A 22,239-nucleotide genomic window follows, 5' to 3' on the forward strand; every position below is an offset into this window, starting at 1 on the left:
AGGGAGCTGGATTAACTTCAGTACAGATACAGTCAGTAACACAGGCTGCTGAAAGGGGTTACTGAGTGACAGTGTGAGGGAGCTGGATTAACATCAGTACAGATATAGTCAGTAACACAGGCTGCTGGGAGAAGGGTTACTCAGTGACAGTGTGAGGGAGCTGGATTATCATCAATACAGATAGAGTCAGTAACACAGGGCACTGGGGGAGAGAAGTTACTGAATGACAGTTTGAGTGATCTGGATTGACATCAGTACAGATAAAGTCAGTATCAGAGAGCGCTGGGGGAGAGGGGTTACTGAGTGACAGTGTGGGGGAGCTGGATTAACAGCAGTACAGATACAGTCAGTAACACAGGCTGCTGAAAGGGGTTACTGAGTGACAGTGTGTGGGAGCTGGATTAACATCAGTACAGATATAGTCAGTAACACAGGGCGTTTGGGGAGAGGGGTTACTGAGTGACAGTGTGAGGGAGCTGGATTAACATCAGTCCAGATATAGACAGTAACACAGGGCGCTGGAAGAGAGCAGTTACTGAGTGACAGTGTGAGGGAGCGGGATTAACATAAGTACCGATACAGTCAGTAACACAGAGCGCTGGGGGAGAGGGTTTACTGTGTGACAGTGTGGGGGAGCTGGATTAACAGCAGTACAGATATAGTCAGTATCACAGGCTGCTGGGAAAAGGGTTACTGAGTGACAGCGTGAGGGAGCTGGATTAACTGCAGTACAGATACAGTCAGTAATACATGGCTGCTGGGAGAGAGGTTACTGAGTGACAGTGTGAGTGAGCTGGATTAACATCAGTACAGATAGAGTCAGTAACACAGGGTGCTGGGGGAGAGGGGTTACTGGGTGACAGTGTGGGGGAGCTGGATTAACAGCAGTACAGATGCAGTCAGTAACACAGGCTGCTCGGAGAAGGGTTACTGAGTGACAGGGTGAGGGAGCTGGATTAACATCAGTACAGATACAGTCAGTAACACAGGGCGCTGGAAGAGAGCAGTTACTGAGTGACAGTGTGAGGGAGCGGGATTAACATAAGTACCGATACAATCAGTAACACAGGCTGCTGGGAGAGGGGTTTCTGAGTGACAGTGTGAGGGAGCTGGATTAACATCAGTACAGATATAGTCAGTAACACAGGCTGCTGGGAAAAGGGTTACTGAGTGACAGCGTGAGGGAGCTGGATTAACATCAGTACAGATACAGTCAGTAACACAGGGCGCTGGGGGAGAGGGGTTACTGACTGACAGCGTGGGGGAGCTTTATTAACAGCAGTACAGATGCGGTCAGTAACACAGGCAGCTCGGAGAAGGATTACTGAGTGACAGGGTGAGGGAGCTGGATTAACATCAGTACAGATACAGTCAGTAACAAATGGGCACAGGGAGAGCGGTGTTACTGAGTGACAGTGTGAGAAGATCTGGATTAACATCAGTACAGCTACAGTCAGTAACAAGGGAACAGGGGGAGAGGGTTTATTGAGTGACAGTGTGAGGGAGCTGGATTGACATCAGTACAGATACAGTCATTAAAACAGGGCACTGGGGAAGAGGGGTAATTGATTGACAAGGTGAGGAAGCTGTATCAACATCAGTACAGATACAGTCAGTAAAGCAGTGCGCTGCGGGAGAGGGGTTACTGAGTGATAGTGTGAGGGAGCTGGATTAACATCAGTACAGATACAGTCAGTAACACTGGGCACTGGCGGAGAGGGGTTACTGAGTGACAGTGTGAGTGAGCTGGATTAACATCAGTACAGATAGAGTCAGTAACATAGGGTGCTGGGGGAGAGGGGTTACTGGGTGACAGTGTGGGGGAGCTGGATTAACAGCAGTACAGATGCAGTCAGTAACACAGGCTGCTCGGAGAAGGGTTACTGAGTGACAGGGTGAGGGAGCTGGATTAACATCAGTACAGATACAGTCAGTAACACAGGGCGCTGGAAGAGAGCAGTTACTGAGTGACAGTGTGAGGGAACGGGATTAACATAAGTACCGATACAATCAGTAACACAGGCTGCTGGGAGAGGGGTTACTGAGTGACAGTGTGAGGGAGCTGGATTAACATCAGTACAGATATAGTCAGTAACACAGGCTGCTGGGAAAAGGGTTACTGAGTGACAGCGTGAGGGAGCTGGATTAACATCAGTACAGATACAGTCAGTATGACAGAGCGCTGGGGGAGAGCGGGGTTACTGTGTGACAGTGTGCGGGAGCTGGATTAACAGCAGTACAGATATAGTCAGTATCACAGGCTGCTGGGAAAAGGGTTACTGAGTGACAGCGTGAGGGAGCTGGATTAACATCAGTACAGATACAGTCAGTATCACAGAGCGCTGGGGGAGAGGAGTTACTGAGTGACAGTGTGAGGGAGCTGGATTAATATCAGTACAGATAGTGTCAGTAACACAGGGTGCTGGGGGAGAGGGGTTACTGAGTGACAGTGTGGGGGAGCTGGATTAACAGCAGTACAGATACAGTCAGAAACACAGGCTGCTGGGAGAGGGGTTTCTGAGTGACAGTGTGAGGGAGCTGGATTAACATCAGTACAGATACAGTCATTAAAACAGGGCGCTGGGGAAGAGGGGTAATTGATTGACAAGTTGAGGAAGCTGTATCAACATCAGTACAGATACAGTCAGTAAAGCAGTGCGCTGGGGGAGAGGGGTTACTGAGTGATAGTGTGAGGGAGCTGGATTAACATCAGTACAGATACAGTCAGTAACACAGGGTGCTGGCGGAGAGGGGTTAAGAGTGACAGTGTGAGGGAGCTGGAATAACAGCAGTACAGATACAGTCTGTAATACATGGCTGCTGGTAGATAGGTTACTGAGTGAGAGTGTGAGGGATCTGGATTCACATCAGTACAGATAGATTCAGTAACACAGGGTGCTGGGGGAGAGGGGTTACTGAGTGAAAGTGTGGGGGAGCTGGATTAACTGCAGTACAGATACAGTCAGTAATACATGGCTGCTGGGAGAGAGGTTACTGAGTGAGAGTGTGAGGGATCTGGATTAACATCAGTACAGATACAGTCAGTAAAGCAGTGCGCTGGGGGAGAGGGGTTACTGAGTGACAGTATGGGGGAGCTGGATTAACAGCAGTACAGATATAGTCCGTAACAAGGGAACAGGGGGAGAGGGTTTATTGAGTGACAGTGTGAGGGAGCTGGATTAACATCAGTACAGATATAGTCAGTAACACAGGCTGCTGGGAGAAGGGTTACTCAGTGACAGTGTGAGGGAGCTGGATTAACATCAATACAGATAGAGTCAGTAACACAGGGCACTGGGGGAGAGAGGTTACTGAATGACAGTTTGAGTGATCTGGATTGACATCAGTACAGATACAGTCAGTATCACAGTGCGCTGGGGGAGAGGGGTTACTGAGTGACAGTGTGGGGGAGCTGGATTAACAGCAGTACAGATACAGTCAGTAACACAGGCTGCTGAAAGGGGTTACTGAGTGACAGTGTGTGGGAGCTGGATTAACATCAGTACAGATATAGTCAGTAACACAGGGCGTTTGGGGAGAGGGGTTACTGAGTGACAGTGTGAGGGAGCTGGATTAACATCAGTCCAGATATAGCCAGTAAAACAGGGCGCTGGAAGAGAGCAGTTACTGAGTGACAGTGTGAGGGAGCGGGATTAACATAAGTACCGATACAGTCAGTAACACAGAGCGCTGGGGGAGAGGGTTTACTGTGTGACAGTGTGGGGGAGCTGGATTAACAGCAGTACAGATATAGTCAGTATCACAGGCTGCTGGGAAAAGGGTTACTGAGTGACAGCGTGAGGGAGCTGGCTTAACTGCAGTACAGATACAGTCAGTAATACCTGGCTGCTGGGAGAGAGGTTACTGAGTGACAGTGTGAGTGAGCTGGATTAACATCAGTACAGATAGAGTCAGTAACACAGGGTGCTGGGGGAGAGGGGTTACTGGGTGACAGTGTGGGGGAGCTGGATTAACAGCAGTACAGATGCAGTCAGTAACACAGGCTGCTCGGAGAAGGGTTACTGAGTGACAGGGTGAGGGAGCTGGATTAACATCAGTACAGACACAGTCAGTAACACAGGGCGCTGGAAGAGAGCAGTTACTGAGTGACAGTGTGAGGGAGCGGAATTAACAAACGTACCGATACAGTCAGTAACACAGGCTGCTGGGAGAGGGGTTACTGAGTGACAGTGTGAGGGAGCTGGATTAACATCAGTACAGATACAGTCAGTATGACAGAGCGCTGGGGGAGAGCGGGGTTACTGTGTGACAGCGTGAGGGAGCTGGATTAACATCAGTACAGATACAGTCAGTATCACAGAGCGCTGGGGGAGAAGGGTTACTGAGTGACAGTGTGAGGGAGCTGGATTAATATCAGTACAGATAGTGTCAGTAACACAGGGTGCTGGGGGAGAGGGGTTACTGAGTGACAGTGTGGGGGAGCTGGATTAACAGCAGTACAGATACAGTCAGAAACACAGGCTGCTGGGAGAGGGGTTTCTGAGTGACAGTGTGAGGGAGCTGGATTAACATCAGTACAGATACAGTCATTAAAACAGGGCGCTGGGGAAGAGGGGTAATTGATTGACAAGTTGAGGAAGCTGTATCAAAATCAGTACAGATACAGTCAGCAAAGCAGTGCGCTGCGGGAGAGGGGTTACTGAGTGATAGTGTGAGGGAGCTGGATTAACATCAGTACAGATACAGTCAGTAACACAGGGCGCTGGCGGAGAGGGTTTACTGAGTGACAGTGTGAGGGAGCTGGAATAACAGCAGTACAGATACAGTCTGTAATACATGGCTGCTGGTAGATAGGTTACTGAGTGAGAGTGTGAGGGATCTGGATTCACATCAGTACAGATAGAGTCAGTAACACAGGGTGCTGGGGGAGAGGGGTTACTGAGTGAAAGTGTGGGGGAGCTGGATTAACTGCAGTACAGATACAGTCAGTAATACATGGCTGCTGGGAGAGAGGTTACTGAGTGACAGTGTGAGTGAGCTGGATTAACATCAGTACAGATAGAGTCAGTAACACAGGGTGCTGGGGGAGAGGGGTTACTGGGTTACAGTGTGGGGGAGCTGGATTAACAGCAGTACAGATGCAGTCAGTAACACAGGCTGCTCGGAGAAGGGTTACTGAGTGACAGGGTGAGGGAGCTGGATTAACATCAGTACAGATAAGTCAGTAACAAATGGGCACAGGGAGAGCGGTGTTACTGAGTGACAGTTTGAGAAGATCTGGATTAACATCAGTACAGCTACAGTCCGTAACAAGGGAACAGGGGGAGAGGGTTTATTGAGTGACAGTGTGAGGGAGCTGGATTGACATCAGTACAGATACAGTCAGTAACACAGAGTGCTGGGGGAGAAGGGTTACTGAGTGACAGTGCGAGGGAGCTGGATTAACATCAGTACAGATACAGTCAGTAACACAGGGCGCTGGGGGAGAGGGGTTACTGACTGACAGCGTGGGGGAGCTAGATTAACAGCAGTACAGATATAGTCAGTAACACAGGCTGCTGTGAGAAGGGTTACTGAGTGACAGTGTGAGGGAGCTGGATTAACATCAGTACAGATAGAGTCAGTAAAAGAAGGGCACTGGGGGAGAGAGGTTACTGAATGACAGTTTGAGGGATCTGGATTGACATCAGTACAAATACAGTCAGTATCACAGAGCGCTGGGGGAGAAGGGTTACTGAGTGACAGTGTGAGGGATCTGGATTAATATCAGTACAGATAGTGTCAGTAACACAGGGTGCTGGGGGAGAGGGGTTACTGAGTGACAGTGTGGGGGAGCTGGAATTAACAGCAGTACAGATATAGTCAGTAACACAGGCTGCTGTGAGAAGGGTTACTGAGTGACAGTGTGAGGGAGCTGGATTAACATCAGTACAGATAGAGATAGTAACACAGGGCACTGGGGGAGTGAGGTTACTGAATGACAGTTTGAGGGATCTGGATTGACATCAGTACAAATACAGTCAGTATCACAGAGCGCTGGGGGAGAAGGGTTACTGAGTGACAGTGTGAGGGATCTGGATTAATATCAGTACAGATAGTGTCAGTAACACAGGGTGCTGGGGGAGAGGGGTTACTGAGTGACAGTGTGGGGGAGCTGGAATTAACAGCAGTACAGATACAGTCAGTAACACAGGCTGCTGGGAGAGGGGTTACTGAATGACAGTGTGAGGGAGCTGGATTAACATCAGTACAGATACAATCATTAACACGGGGCGCTGGGGATGAGGGGTAATTGATTGACAAGGTGAGGGAGCTGTATCAACATCAGTACAGATACAGTCAGTAACGCAGGGCGCTGGCGGCGAGAGTTTACTGAGTGACAGTGTGAGGGAGCTGGAATAACATCAGTACAGATAGAGTCAGTAACACAGGGCACTGGGGGAGAGACTTTACTGAATGACAATTTGAGGGAGCTGGATTAACATCATACAGATACAATCAATAACACAGGGCGCAGGGCGAGCAGATATACTGTGCGACAGGGTGAGGGAGCTGGATTAACATCCGTAAAGATACAGTCAGCAACACAGGGCACTGTGGTAGAGGGGTTACTTAATGACAGTGTGAGGGAGCTGGAATAACATCAGTACAGATAAAGTCAGTAACACAGGGCATTTTGGGAGAGGGTCTACTGAGTGACAGTGTGTGGGAGCTAGATTAACATCAGTAGAGATACAGTCAGCAGCATAGGGCACTGTGGGAGAGGGGTTACTTAATGACAGTGTGAGGGAGCTGGAATAACATCAGTACAGATAGAGTCAGTAACACAGGGCACTGGGGGAGAGAGTTTACTGAATGACAATTTGAGGGAGCTGGATTAACATCAGTACAGATACAGTCAGTAACACAGGGTGCTGGGGTAGAGGGGTTACTGAGTGACAGTGTGAGGGAGTTGGATTAACATCAGTACAGCTTCAGTCAGTAACAAAGGGCACAGGGGGTGCTGGTTTACTGAGTGACAGTGTGAGGGAGCTGGATTAAGATCAGTCCAGATATAGTCAGTAATACAGGGCGCTGGAATAGAGCAGTTACTGGGTGACAGTTTGAGTGAACTCGATTAACATCAGTCCAGATATAGACAGTAACACAGGGCGCTGGAAGAGAGCAGTTACTGAGTGACAGTGTGAGAAGAGCTGGATTAACATCAGTACAGCTACAGTCCATTACAAGGGAACAGGGGGAGAGGGTTTTTTGAGTGACAGTGTGAGGGAGCTGGATTGACATCCGGACAGATACAGTCAGTAACACAGAGTGCTGGGGGAGAAGGTTACTGAGTGACAGTATGAGGGAGCTGGATTAACATCAGTACAGATACAGTCAGTAACACAGGGCGCTGGGGGAGAGGGGTTACTGACTGACAGCGTGGGGGAGCTGGATTAACAGCAGTACAGATATAGTCAGTAACACAGGCTGCTGTGAGAAGGGTTACTGAGTGACAGTGTGAGGGAGCTGGATTAACATCAGTACAGATAGAGTCAGTAACACAGGGTGCTGGGGGAGAGGGGTTATGAATGATAATGTGGGGGAGCTGGATTAACAGCAGTACAGATGCGGTCAGTAACACAGGCTGCTCGGAGAAGGATTACTGAGTGACAGGGTGAGGGAGCTGGATTAACATCAGTACAGATACAGTCAGTAACAAATGGGCACAGGGAGAGCGGTGTTACTGAGTGACAGTGTGTGAAGATCTGGATTAACATCAGTACAGCTACAGTCAGTAACAAGGGAACAGGGTGAGAGGGTTTATTGAGTGACAGTGTGAGGGAGCTGGATTGACATCAGTACAGATACAGTCATTAAAACAGGACACTGGGGAAGAGGGGTAATTGATTGACAAGGTGAGGAAGCTGTATCAACATCAGTACAGATACAGTCAGTAAAGCAGTGCGCTGGGGGAGAGGGGCTACTGAGTGATAGTGTGAGGGAGCTGGATTAACATCAGTACAGATACAGTCAGTAACACTGGGCACTGGCGGAGAGGGGTTACTGAGTGATAGTGTGAGGGAGCTGGAATAACAGCAGTACAGATACAATCTGTAATACATGGCTGCTGGTAGATAGGTTACTGAGTGAGAGTGTGAGGGATCTGGATTCACATCAGTACAGATAGAGTCAGTAACACAGAGTGCTGGGGGAGAGGGGTTACTGAGCGAAAGTGTGGGGGAGCTGGATTAACTGCAGTGCAGATAATCAGTAATACATGGCTGCTGGGAGAGAGGTTACTGAGTGACAGTGTGAGTGAGCTGGATTAACATCAGTACATATAGAGTCAGTAACACAGTGCACTGGGGGAAAGAGTTTACTGAATGACAATTTGAGGGAGCTGGATTAACATCATACAGATACAATCAGTAACACAGGGCGCAGGGAGAGCGGAGATACTGTGCGACAGGGTGAGGGAGCTGGATTAACATCAGTACAGATACAGTCAGTAACGCAGGGTGCTGGGGAGAGGTGTTAATGAGTGACAGTGTGAGGGAGCTGGATTAATATCAGTACAGATAGTGTCAGTAACACAAGGTTCTGGGGGATAGGGATTACTGAGTGACAGTGTGAGGGAGCTGGATTGACAGCAGTAGAGTTACAGTCAGTAACACAGGCTACTGGGAGAGGGTTTACTGAGTGACAGTTTAAGGGAGCTGGATTAAAATCAGTACAGATAGAGTCAGCAACACAGGGTACTGGGGAAGAGGGTTTACTGAGTGACAGTGTGAGGGAGCTGGATTAACATCAGTACAGCTACAGTCAGTAACAAAGCGCACAGGGCGAGCGGGGTTACTGAGTGACAGTGTGAGGGAGCTGGATTAACATCAGTCCAGATATAGTCAGTAATACAGGGCGCTGGAAGAGAGCAGTAACTGAGTGACAGTTTGAGTGAACTCCATTAACATCAGTCCAGATATAGACAGTAACAGAGAGCGCTGGAAGAGAGCAGTTACTGAGTGACAGTGTGAGAAGAGCTGGATTAACATCAGTACAGCTAGTCCGTAACAAGGGAACAGGGGGAGAGGGTTTTTTGAGTGACAGTGTGAGGGAGCTGGATTGACATCAGTACAGATACAGTCATTAAAACAGGGCGCTGGGGGAGAGGGGTTACTGAGTGACAGTGTGAGGGAGCTGGAATAACAGCAGTACAGACACAGTCTGTAATACATGGCTGCTGGTAGATAGCTTACTGAGTGAGAGTGTGAGGGATCTGGATTCACATCAGTACAGATAGAGTCAGTAACACAGGGTGCTGGGGGAGAGGGGTTACTGAGTGAAAGTGTGGGTGAGCTGGATTAACTACAGTACAGATACAGTCAGTAATACATGGCTTCTGGGAAAGAGGTTACTGAGTGACAGTGTGAGTGAGCTGGATTAACATCAGTACAGATAGAGTCAGTAACACAGGGCACTAGGGAAGAGGGGTAATTAATTGACAAGTTGAGGAAGCTGTATCAAAATCAGTACAGATACAGTCAGTAAAGCAGTGCGCTGGGGGAGAGTGGTTACTGAGTAATAGTGTGAGGGAGCTGGATTAACATCAGTACAGATACAGTCAGTATCACAGGGCGCTGGCGGAGAGGGTTTACTGAGTGAGAGTGTGAGGGAGCTGGAATAACAGCAGTACAGATACAGTCTGTAATACATGGCTGCTGGTAGATAGGTTACTGAGTGAGAGTGTGAGGGATCTGGATTCACATCAGTACAGATAGAGTCAGTAACACAGGGTGCTGGGGGAGAAGGGTTACTGAGTGACAGTGTAAGGGAGCTGGATTAAAATCAGTACAGATAGAGTCAGCAACACAGGGTGCTGGGGGAGAGGGGTTACTGGGTGACAGTGTGGGGGAGCTGGATTAACAGCAGTACAGATGCAGTCAGTAACACAGGCTGCTCGGAGAAGGGTTACTGAGTGACAGTGTGAGGGAGCTGGATTAACATCAGTACAGATAAGTCAGTAACAAATGGGCACAGGGAGAGCGGTGTTACTGAGTGACAGTGTGAGAAGATCTGGATTAACATCAGTACAGCTACAGTCCGTAACAAGGGAACAGGGGGAGAGGGTTTATTGAGTGACAGTGTGAGGGAGCTGGATAGACATCAGTACAGATACAGTCAGTAACACAGAGTGCTGGGGGAGAAGGGTTACTGAGTGACAGTGCGAGGGAGCTGGATTAACATCAGTACAGATACAGTCAGTAACACAGGGCGCTGGGGGAGAGGGGTTACTGACTGACAGCGTGGGGGAGCTTTATTAACAGCAGTACAGATGCGGTCAGTAACACAGGCTGCTCGGAGAAGGATTACTGAGTGACAGGGTGAGGGAGCTGGATTAACATCAGTACAAATACAGTCAGTAACAAATGGGCACAGGGAGAGCGGTGTTACTGAGTGACAGTGTGAGAAGATCTGGATTAACATCAGTACAGCTACAGTCAGTAACAAGGGAACAGGGGGAGAGGGTTTATTGAGTGACAGTGTGAGGGAGCTGGATTGACATCAGTACAGATACAGTCATTAAAACAGGGCACTGGGGAAGAGGGGTAATTGATTGACAAGGTGAGGAAGCTGTATCAACATCAGTACAGATACAGTCAGTAAAGCAGTGGGCTGCGGGAGAGGGGTTACTGAGTGATAGTGTGAGGGAGCTGGATTAACATCAGTACAGATACAGTCAGTAACACTGGGCACTGGTGGAGAGGGGTTACTGAGTGACAGTGTGAGGGAGCTGGAATAACAGCAGTACAGATACAGTCTGTAATACATGGCTGCTGGTAGATAGGTTACTGAGTGAGAGTGTGAGGGATCTGGATTCACATCAGTACAGATAGAGTCAGTAACACAGGGTGCTGGGGGAGAGGGGTTACTGAGTGAAAGTGTGGGGGAGCTGGATTAACTGCAGTACAGATACAGTCAGTAATACATGGCTGCTGGGAGAGAGGTTACTGAGTGACAGTGTGAGTGAGCTGGATTAACATCAGTACATATAGAGTCAGTAACACAGGGCACTGGGGGAGAGAGTTTACTGAATGACAATTTGAGGGAGCTGGATTGACTTCATACAGATACAATCAGTAACACAGGGCGCAGGGAGTGCGGAGATACTGTGCGACAGGGTGAGGGAGCTGGATTAACATCAGTACAGATACAGTCAGTAACGCAGGTTGCTGGGGAGAGGTGTTAATGAGTGACAGTGTGAGGGAGCTGGATTAATATCATTACAGATAATGTCAGTAACACAAGGTTCTGGGGGATAGGGATTACTGAGTGACAGTGTGGGGGAGCTGGATTGACAGCAGTAGAGTTACAGTCAGTAACACAGGCTACTGGGAGAGGGTTTACTGAGTGACAGTGTGAGGGAGCTGGATTAAAATCAGTACAGATAGAGTCAGCAACACAGGGTGCTGGGGAAGAGGGTTTACTGAGTGACTGTGTGAGGGAGCTGGATTAACATCAGTCCAGATATAGTCAGTAATACAGGGCGCTGGAAGAGAGCAGTTACTGAGTGACAGTGTGAGAAGAGCTGGATTAACATCAGTACAGCTACAGTCCGTAACAAGGGAACAGGGGGAGAGGGTTTTTGGAGTGACAGTGTGAGGGATCTGGATTCACATCAGTACAGATAGAGTCAGTAACACAGGGTCCTGGGGGAGAGGGGTTACTGAGTGAAAATGTGGGGGAGCTGGATTAACTACAGTACAGATACAGTCTGTAATACATGGCTGCTGGGAAAGAGGTTACTGAGTGACAGTGTGAGTGAGCAGGATTAACATCAGTACAGATAGAGTCAGTAACACAGGGCGCTGGGGAAGAGGGGTAATTGATTGACAAGTTGAGGAAGCTGTATCAAAATCAGTACAGATACAGTCAGTAAAGCAGTGCGCTGCGGGAGAGGGGCTACTGAGTGATAGTGTGAGGGAGCTGGATTAACATCAGTACAGATACAGTCAGTAACACTGGGCACTGGCGGAGAGGGTTTACTGAGTGACAGTGTGAGGGAGCTGGAATAACAGCAGTACAGATACAGTCTGTAATACATGGCTGCTGGTAGATAGGTTACTGAGTGAGAGTGTGAGGGATCTGGATTCACATCAGTACAGATAGAGTCAGTAACACAGGGTGCTGGGGGAGAGGGGTTACTGAGTGAAAGTGTGGGGGAGCTGGATTAACTGCAGTACAGATACAGTCAGTAATACATGTCTGCTGGGAGAGAGGTTACTGAGTGACAGTGTGAGTGAGCTGGATTAACATCAGTACAGATAGAGTCAGTAACACAGGGTGCTGGGGGAGAGGGGTTACTGGGTGACAGTGTGGGGGAGCTGGATTAACAGCAGTACAGATGCAGTCAGTAACACAGGCTGCTCGGAGAAGGGTTACTGAGTGACAGGGTGAGGGAGCTGGATTAACATCAGTACAGATAAATCAGTAACAAATGGGCACAGGGAGAGCGGTGTTACTGAGTGACAGTTTGAGAAGATCTGGATTAACATCAGTACAGCTACAGTCCGTAACAAGGGAACAGGGGGAGAGGGTTTATTGAGTGACAGTGTGAGGGAGCTGGATTGACATCAGTACAGATACAGTCAGTAACACAGAGTGCTGGGGGAGAAGGGTTACTGAGTGACAGTGCGAGGGAGCTGGATTAACATCAGTACAGATACAGTCAGTAACACAGGGCGCTGGGGGAGAGGGGTTACTGACTGACAGCGTGGGGGAGCTAGATTAACAGCAGTACAGATATAGTCAGTAACACAGGCTGCTGTGAGAAGGGTTACTGAGTGACAGTGTGAGGGAGCTGGATTAACATCAGTACAGATAGAGTCAGTAACACAGGGCACTGGGGGAGAGAGATTACTGAATGACAGTTTGAGGGATCTGGATTGACATCAGTACAAATACAGTCAGTATCACAGAGCGCTGGGGGAGAAGGGTTACTGAGTGACAGTGTGAGGGATCTGGATTAATATCAGTACAGATAGTGTCAGTAACACAGGGTGCTGGGGGAGAGGGGTTACTGAGTGACAGTGTGGGGGAGCTGGAATTAACAGCAGTACAGATATAGTCAGTAACACAGGCTGCTGTGAGAAGGGTTACTGAGTGACAGTGTGAGGGAGCTGGATTAACATCAGTACAGATAGAGATAGTAACACAGGGCACTGGGGGAGAGAGGTTACTGAATGACAGTTTGAGGGATCTGGATTGACATCAGTACAAATACAGTCAGTATCACAGAGCGCTGGGGGAGAAGGGTTACTGAGTGACAGTGTGAGGGATCTGGATTAATATCAGTACAGATAGTGTCAGTAACACAGGGTGCTGGGGGAGAGGGGTTACTGAGTGACAGTGTGGGGGAGCTGGAATTAACAGCAGTACAGATACAGTCAGTAACACAGGCTGCTGGGAGAGGGGTTACTGAATGACAGTGTGAGGGAGCTGGATTAACATCAGTACAGATACAATCATTAACACGGGGCGCTGGGGATGAGGGGTAATTGATTGACAAGGTGAGGGAGCTGTATCAACATCAGTACAGATACAGTCAGTAACGCAGGGCGCTGGCGGAGAGAGTTTACTGAGTGACAGTGTGAGGGAGCTGGAATAACATCAGTACAGATAGAGTCAGTAACACAGGGCACTGGGGGAGAGACTTTACTGAATGACAATTTGAGGGAGCTGGATTAACATCATACAGATACAATCAATAACACAGGGCGCAGGGCGAGCAGATATACTGTGCGACAGGGTGAGGGAGCTGGATTAACATCCGTAAAGATACAGTCAGCAACACAGGGCACTGTGGTAGAGGGGTTACTTAATGACAGTGTGAGGGAGCTGGAATAACATCAGTACAGATAAAGTCAGTAACACAGGGCATTTTGGGAGAGGGTCTACTGAGTGACAGTGTGTGGGAGCTAGATTAACATCAGTAGAGATACAGTCAGCAGCATAGGGCACTGTGGGAGAGGGGTTACTTAATGACAGTGTGAGGGAGCTGGAATAACATCAGTACAGATAGAGTCAGTAACACAGGGCACTGGGGGAGAGAGTTTACTGAATGACAATTTGAGGGAACTGGATTAACATCAGTACAGATACAGTCAGTAACACAGGGTGCTGGGGTAGAGGGGTTACTGAGTGACAGTGTGAGGGAGTTGGATTAACATCAGTACAGCTTCAGTCAGTAACTAAGGGCACAGGGGGAGCTGGGTTACTGAGTGACAGTGTGAGGGAGCTGGATTAAGATCAGTCCAGATATAGTCAGTAATACAGGGCGCTGGAATAGAGCAGTTACTGGGTGACAGTTTGAGTGAACTCGATTAACATCAGTCCAGATATAGACAGTAACACAGGGCGCTGGAAGAGAGCAGTTACTGAGTGACAGTGTGAGAAGAGCTGGATTAACATCAGTACAGCTACAGTCCATTACAAGGGAACAGGGGGAGAGGGTTTTTTGAGTGACAGTGTGAGGGAACTGGATTGACATCCGGACAGATACAGTCAGTAACACAGAGTGCTGGGGGAGAAGGTTACTGAGTGACAGTATGAGGGAGCTGGATTAACATCAGTACAGATACAGTCAGTAACACAGGGCGCTGGGGGAGAGGGGTTACTGACTGACAGCGTGGGGGAGCTGGATTAACAGCAGTACAGATATAGTCAGTAACACAGGCTGCTGTGAGAAGGGTTACTGAGTGACAGTGTGAGGGAGCTGGATTAACATCAGTACAGATAGAGTCAGTAACACAGGGTGCTGGGGGAGAGGGGTTATGAATGATAATGTGGGGGAGCTGGATTAACAGCAGTACAGATGCGGTCAGTAACACAGGCTGCTCGGAGAAGGATTACTGAGTGACAGTGTGAGGGAGCTGGAATAACAGCAGTACAGATACAGTCTGTAATACATGGCTGCTGGTAGATAGGTTACTGAGTGAGAGTGTGAGGGATCTGGATTCACATCAGTACAGATAGAGTCAGTAACACAGGGTGCTGGGGGAGAGGGGTTACTGAGTGAAAGTGTGGGGGAGCTGGATTAACTGCAGTACAGATACAGTCAGTAATACATGGCTGCTGGGAGAGAGGTTACTGAGTGACAGTGTGAGTGAGCTGGATTAACATCAGTACAGATAGAGTCAGTAACACAGGGTGCTGGGGGAGAGGGGTTACTGGGTGACAGTGTGGGGGAGCTGGATTAACAGCAGTACAGATGCAGTCAGTAACACAGGCTGCTCGGAGAAGGGTTACTGAGTGACAGGGTGAGGGAGCTGGATTAACATCAGTACAGATAAGTCAGTAACAAATGGGCACAGGGAGAGCGGTGTTACTGAGTGACAGTTTGAGAAGATCTGGATTAACATCAGTACAGCTACAGTCCGTAACAAGGGAACAGGGGGAGAGGGTTTATTGAGTGACAGTGTGAGGGAGCTGGATTGACATCAGTACAGATACAGTCAGTAACACAGAGTGCTGGGGGAGAAGGGTTACTGAGTGACAGTGCGAGGGAGCTGGATTAACATCAGTACAGATACAGTCAGTAACACAGGGCGCTGGGGGAGAGGGGTTACTGACTGACAGCGTGGGGGAGCTAGATTAACAGCAGTACAGATATAGTCAGTAACACAGGCTGCTGTGAGAAGGGTTACTGAGTGACAGTGTGAGGGAGCTGGATTAACATCAGTACAGATAGAGTCAGTAACACAGGGCACTGGGGGAGAGAGATTACTGAATGACAGTTTGAGGGATCTGGATTGACATCAGTACAAATACAGTCAGTATCACAGAGCGCTGGGGGAGAAGGGTTACTGAGTGACAGTGTGAGGGATCTGGATTAATATCAGTACAGATAGTGTCAGTAACACAGGGTGCTGGGGAGAGGGGTTACTGAGTGACAGTGTGGGGGAGCTGGAATTAACAGCAGTACAGATATAGTCAGTAACACAGGCTGCTGTGAGAAGGGTTACTGAGTGACAGTGTGAGGGAGCTGGATTAACATCAGTACAGCTACAGTCAGTAACAAAGCGCACAGGGCGAGCGGGGTTACTGAGTGACAGTGTGAGGGAGCTGGATTAACATCAGTCCAGATATAGTCAGTAATACAGGGCGCTGGAAGAGAGCAGTAACTGAGTGACAGTTTGAGTGAACTCCATTAACATCAGTCCAGATATAGACAGTAACAGAGAGCGCTGGAAGAGAGCAGTTACTGAGTGACAGTGTGAGAAGAGCTGGATTAACATCAGTACAGCTAGTCCGTAACAAGGGAACAGGGGGAGAGGGTTTTTTGAGTGACAGTGTGAGGGAGCTGGATTGACATCAGTACAGATACAGTCATTAAAACAGGGCGCTGGGGAAGAGGGGTAATTGATTGACAAGGTGAGGAAGCTGTATCAACATCAGTACAGATAGAGTCAGTAAAGCAGTGCGCTGGGGGAGAGGGGTTACTGAGTGACAGTGTGAGGGAGCTGGAATAACAGCAGTACAGACACAGTCTGTAATACATGGCTGCTGGTAGATAGCTTACTGAGTGACAGTGTGAGGGATCTGGATTCACATCAGTACAGATAGAGTCAGTAACACAGGGTGCTGGGGGAGAGGGGTTACTGAGTGAAAGTGTGGGGGAGCTGGATTAACTACAGTACAGATACAGTCAGTAATACATGGCTTCTGGGAAAGAGGTTACTGAGTGACAGTGTGAGTGAGCTGGATTAACATCAGTACAGATAGAGTCAGTAACACAGGGCACTAGGGAAGAGGGGTAATTAATTGACAAGTTGAGGAAGCTGTATCAAAATCAGTACAGATACAGTCAGTAAAGCAGTGCGCTGGGGGAGAGTGGTTACTGAGTAATAGTGTGAGGGAGCTGGATTAACATCAGTACAGATACAGTCAGTAACACAGGGCGCTGGCGGAGAGGGTTTACTGAGTGAGAGTGTGAGGGAGCTGGAATAACAGCAGTACAGATACAGTCTGTAATACATGGCTGCTGGTAGATAGGTTACTGAGTGAGAGTGTGAGGGATCTGGATTCACATCAGTACAGATAGAGTCAGTAAACACAGGGTGCTGGGGGAGAGGGGTTACTGAGTGAAAGTGTGGGGGAGCTGGATTAACTGCAGTACAGATACAGTCAGTAATACATGGCTGCTGGGAGAAAGGTTACTGAGTGACAGTGTGAGTGAGCTGGATTAACATCAGTACAGATAGAGTCAGTAACACAGGGCACTGGGGGAGAGGGGTTACTGGGTGACAGTGTGAGGGAGCTGGATTAACAGCAGTACAGATGCAGTCAGTAACACAGGCTGCTCGGAGAAGGGTTACTGAGTGACAGGGTGAGGGAGCTGGATTAACATCAGTACAGATAAGTCAGTAACAAATGGGCACAGGGAGAGCGGTGTTACTGAGTGACAGTGTGAGAAGATCTGGATTAACATCAGTACAGCTACAGTCCGTAAAAAGGGAACAGGGGGAGAGGGTTTATTGAGTGACAGTGTGAGGGAGCTGGATTGACATCAGTACAGATACAGTCAGTAACACAGAGTGCTGGGGGAGAAGGGTTACTGTGGAAATGTATTTTTATCTAAGCTGATACCATACGGTATTTGTGTGCCTTTTGATTAAAATGGAGTCCTGGCCCTTCCAGAACTTTCTGCATTTTAGCAGCCAGCTTATTATGAACAGCTAAACCTGCTGTTAGATGGCTGATGGTTATCAGACAGCTAGGAGACAAGTCATGCTGAGACAAGTAACCCCCCATGGTGCTCTCCTATTGTCTACACTACAGGAGTTCCATGTCACCCCACCCTTATCTTCTAGCCATTATCTCTTTCCTTTACCTCATCCATTTGAAGCAAACAGGTAAACTGACCAGGAAATTGGATAATCCTGATACAATACAAGACAGGTGATAGCCCATTACCTATGACTCATGGAGTAATGGCCGTTTGGCTTTCTGATAACCCTGACAAAAGGAAATATCTTGACACCATTAACTCTTTATCTGTATTCACTGACTGTGAGACAGAGCAATACACAGGGAGAGGCCTGAACTTGGGTTTTACTGTATAAATATCTTGTGAAGCTGTACCATTGCGGAGGTTTCATTTTAGCCCTTGACTGAGTGAAACCTACCCCTTGCGAGCAAGTAAATTAAAAGGGAAACTTCCATCGGAGCTGTAAGTGTCGGAGTCATTCTTTTCTGAGGTCGAGATTTCGACAGTTATTGGAGGTTCCACCGAGATGCATACTCTCTGTTCTGTGAGTAAAACGGATACAGGCATAGTGCCTCTCCAGTGAAAGGCTTCGGTGGCCAAACAAGGTGAGCCTTTGCTCACAAGAGGTTTCTTCACTGTTGAATCGCAGATGTAATCTGTTGTCCACAGCTGAGGTACTGCATCTACAAGACTCGGCATTTAAAAGTTAAAGGTATTTTTTTTATAACCATTTCTTTCTCAGCTCGCCAGCAGAAGAGAACAGTTCTGGAAAAAAATCTCGAGACAGCCCGGGGAAGGTTTCAGTAGGTAAGGAAGCGCTAGTCGATCGAAAAGGGTTCCAGGTTCTTATATGATAAGATTTTTATTGTTTTTAATTCGGAAGGGGTTCTTATGTGATAAGACTATTAAAAGAAAAGAAAAAAAAAAAGCGCTAATAATCGATCGAAGGTTCTTATGTGATAAGATTTTTATTGTTTTTAATTCGGAAGGGGTTCTTATGTGATAAGACTATTAAAAAAAAAGAGCGCAATCGATCAAAGAGTTTGGGTACGGAACCTTAAGTTTTATCAGCTGTTATTAGGATAAGTTAAGGACTCGGTCTGTAGTGGCGTACAACGCAGACTGAGAATTTGTTTAGAGGTTATGATTTGTGTACTCACGGGAATATTGTTTGTTGTCCTTGTATTACTGTTGTGTGCAATACCTTTGTGAGTCATTGCCATTAGAGAAACGGGAAGAGTCACTAGGGAAAATTGTGATTCGAAAAAAAACCCCACAAGGATTGATTAAGAAAAGAAACAGTAACTGATTGATCAACTACGGTTGGTTCGTGCCAACATATCTCACACACCCAGACTGAGCCCGAATTAAGAGCCTTTTCAGGCCACGTAACGGCCAGGAGAAGTGGGCGTAGAGAACTCGGTTGGCCGAAAGGATTGTGAGATCAGAAACTGTGGGAAAATCTTAATCATCCAGAATGGGTGCCGGAGCAAGTTAAAACACCACAAAAGGCACACCAGCCTATGTCAGGCTCCAGAATTGTGGTCAGTCTTCAATTGACCAAAGAAACAAAAACCAGTAAAGTGGACTAAGGGTGAAAACAGGCCATTTCCACCCGATGGTTCATTTAATTTAGAGAGAACAACTTGTCTCCAGGAGTGTCTTATAAACAAAGATCCAGAAAAAAAAAGGAAAGTAATAGAAAAGGCCTGGGTTCCGATTCTTCAAGCCCATGTAAAATTAACAGAGGAAGTAAATCAAATGTAAAAAAAAAGAGAACCTGATAGTGACTTATGAAAAAAAAATGAAGCTAGTAAAAGAAAAAGCTTTATTGAATGGAGGTTTGTCCATGACCTACGAGCTGTGAATGAATCTACTATATTCTCACAATGCTTAAAGGATGTGGAATGAAGTATCCCAGAATGCTTTCCAGAACCTTAAGCAGTCCCTCACTTCAGCACCAGCCTTGGGATTACCAGATTACACTCAGCTATTCAACTTATTTGTGCATCACAAGTCGGGTTTTGCACAATCTGTTTTGACTCAGTTACATGGGGACAGGCATTTCAGTACCTAACTAGACCCAGTGGCACGCGGACTATCGGGATGTCTTCCTTCGTTGGCAGCAGCTTATTATGCTATGCAACAGGCTCAGACAATCAAAAATGCAGAACAAGTGGAAAATCTCCTGCGAGCCATTTAATGCCCCTTAAAACTTGCCATTATCAAATGCCAGGCACATACAGGCCAGTCGAATGAGGTGGCACTTGGGAATGCCAGAGCTGATAATGCAGCTAAGTCAGCAGCTCTGTCGAAAGGGGGGATGCAGGTGTCATTGTTCCCACTGAGGAAAAATAATTGCTCAGACCTGCCACCCACTATTAATGATGTGCTGGCCTTTCAGACACAGGCCAGTACGGAGGTGGAGACAGACCCACCACCCACTATTAATGACGTGCTGGCCTTTCAGACACAGGCCAGTACGGAGGAGGTGGTGACCTGGACGAAGGATCAATGTTATAAAAATCCAGAAGGAATATGGGTTCACCATGACGGCCGCGTGGTGGCCCCTAGATCCTTACTTCCATGGATTGCCCGATGTGTTCATACATTCACACATGCAGGCAAAGGGGGATTGGCAGATTGTATTTTGGCAACTTGGTATGCACCAGGTATTTCGGCAATTGCAAAACAAATCTGTGAAAATTGTGTTATCTGTCAGACAATGAATCCGGGTAAGACGGAAAAAGTAGAATCTGCCTCCCACCCAAATCCAGTCGGGCCTTTTGTACATTTACAAATGGATTTTATTGAATTACCTATGTGTATGGGATTCAAGTATGTATTAGTTATTGTAGATGTGTTCTCTAGATGGATTGAAGCCTTTCCATGTAAAAAGGCCGATGCCACTACTGTTGCTAAATGTTTGTTAAAAGAAATTGTACCGCGCTTCGGAATCCCTGCTAAGCTTTCCAGTGATAACGGGTCACATTTCACGGGAACTGTCATAAGAGAAATGTGTAAAGCTTTACAGATTAATCAACGTTTTCATTGCAGTTATCATCCACAATCAGCTGGACTTGTTGAAAGATATAATGGAATGCTTAAAAATAAGCTGGCAAAACTATGCAATGACACTGGACTGAAATGGACAGAACTGCTGCCCTTAGCTTTGATGGTAATGCGATCTGCAACCAACAGAACAACAGGCTTGTCACCACATGAGATAGTTATGGGACGTCCCCAACGACTACCTTTTACAGCACCATTTACTGCAAAACAGATGGACATCCACAAAATGGAGGAAAATATGTTGAATTATTGTATTGCACTAACCAAATGTATTTCCAGCTTTCATTCACAGGTAAAGGAAGCCCAAGTCAAGCCAGCGGAAGGGAAGTGTCATAACCTGGAGCCAGGGGAATTCGTTTACATCAAGATTTTTAAAAGGAAAAGCAATCTACAGCCAAGATTCGAAGGACCATACCAGGTCCTGCTGGCGACCAATACTGCAATCAAGGTAAAGGAAAGACCAAAATGGATCCACGCATCCCATTGCAAACGGGCACCCGACCAGGAGGAAGGGACGAAGGAATCAGAGGAACAGAAAAAGGAAGACTGAATAAAGAACTGTATGGACTATGGGGACTGATGGTGCTGGGCTTGACAGGGTTTTACTTCGCATTATTGATTACACTAGGGGTACAGACCCACCACCGAAGGAAATTGCACGTAAACGTATTTATGGCACTGAGTCATAGGTATGCTCAAGAAAGAAACTTGTCGAGTTGCTGGATATGTTCCCATGTACCTGTCCACTCCAGGGGGGGTATTCCCCTGAGATCTGTCCCCTTTAACAAATCAGAAATGGTAGAATGGTTGACAGTGCAAAACAGGACAAAACTAACTAAGGGGCCAGAAACAAAGGAGCAAACAGAATGGAGGTCGGCAGGGTATAAACTTACAGCTTTCCAGGGATGGTACCAGCCCAATTATGATAATAACCATCAGCCTCCCTTCCTAAGCATTACTCCCAGAATAGGAAATCCTGAGGGTATAATATGCCTAGTGAGTAATGAAACTAAAAGAAATGGAAATGGAGAGACTGTACAAGATCGGAATGGATTGAGTTGTCCTTGTGAAGGACAAAATGGGGGAATGTGGAAATGTATTTTTATCTAAGCTGATACCATACGGTATTTGTGTGCCTTTTGATTAAAATGGAGTCCTGGCCCTTCCAGAACTTTCTGCATTTTAGCAGCCAGCTTATTATGAACAGCTAAACCTGCTGTTAGATGGCTGATGGTTATCAGACAGCTAGGAGACAAGTCATGCTGAGACAAGTAACCCCCCATGGTGCTCTCCTATTGTCTACACTACAGGAGTTCCATGTCACCCCACCCTTATCTTCTAGCCATTATCTCTTTCCTTTACCTCATCCATTTGAAGCAAACAGGTAAACTGACCAGGAAATTGGATAATCCTGATACAATACAAGACAGGTGATAGCCCATTACCTATGACTCATGGAG

This window comes from Pristiophorus japonicus, chromosome Y (genome assembly GCF_044704955.1).
Source record: "Pristiophorus japonicus isolate sPriJap1 chromosome Y, sPriJap1.hap1, whole genome shotgun sequence".
NCBI classification, from domain to species: Eukaryota; Metazoa; Chordata; class Chondrichthyes; family Pristiophoridae; genus Pristiophorus; species Pristiophorus japonicus.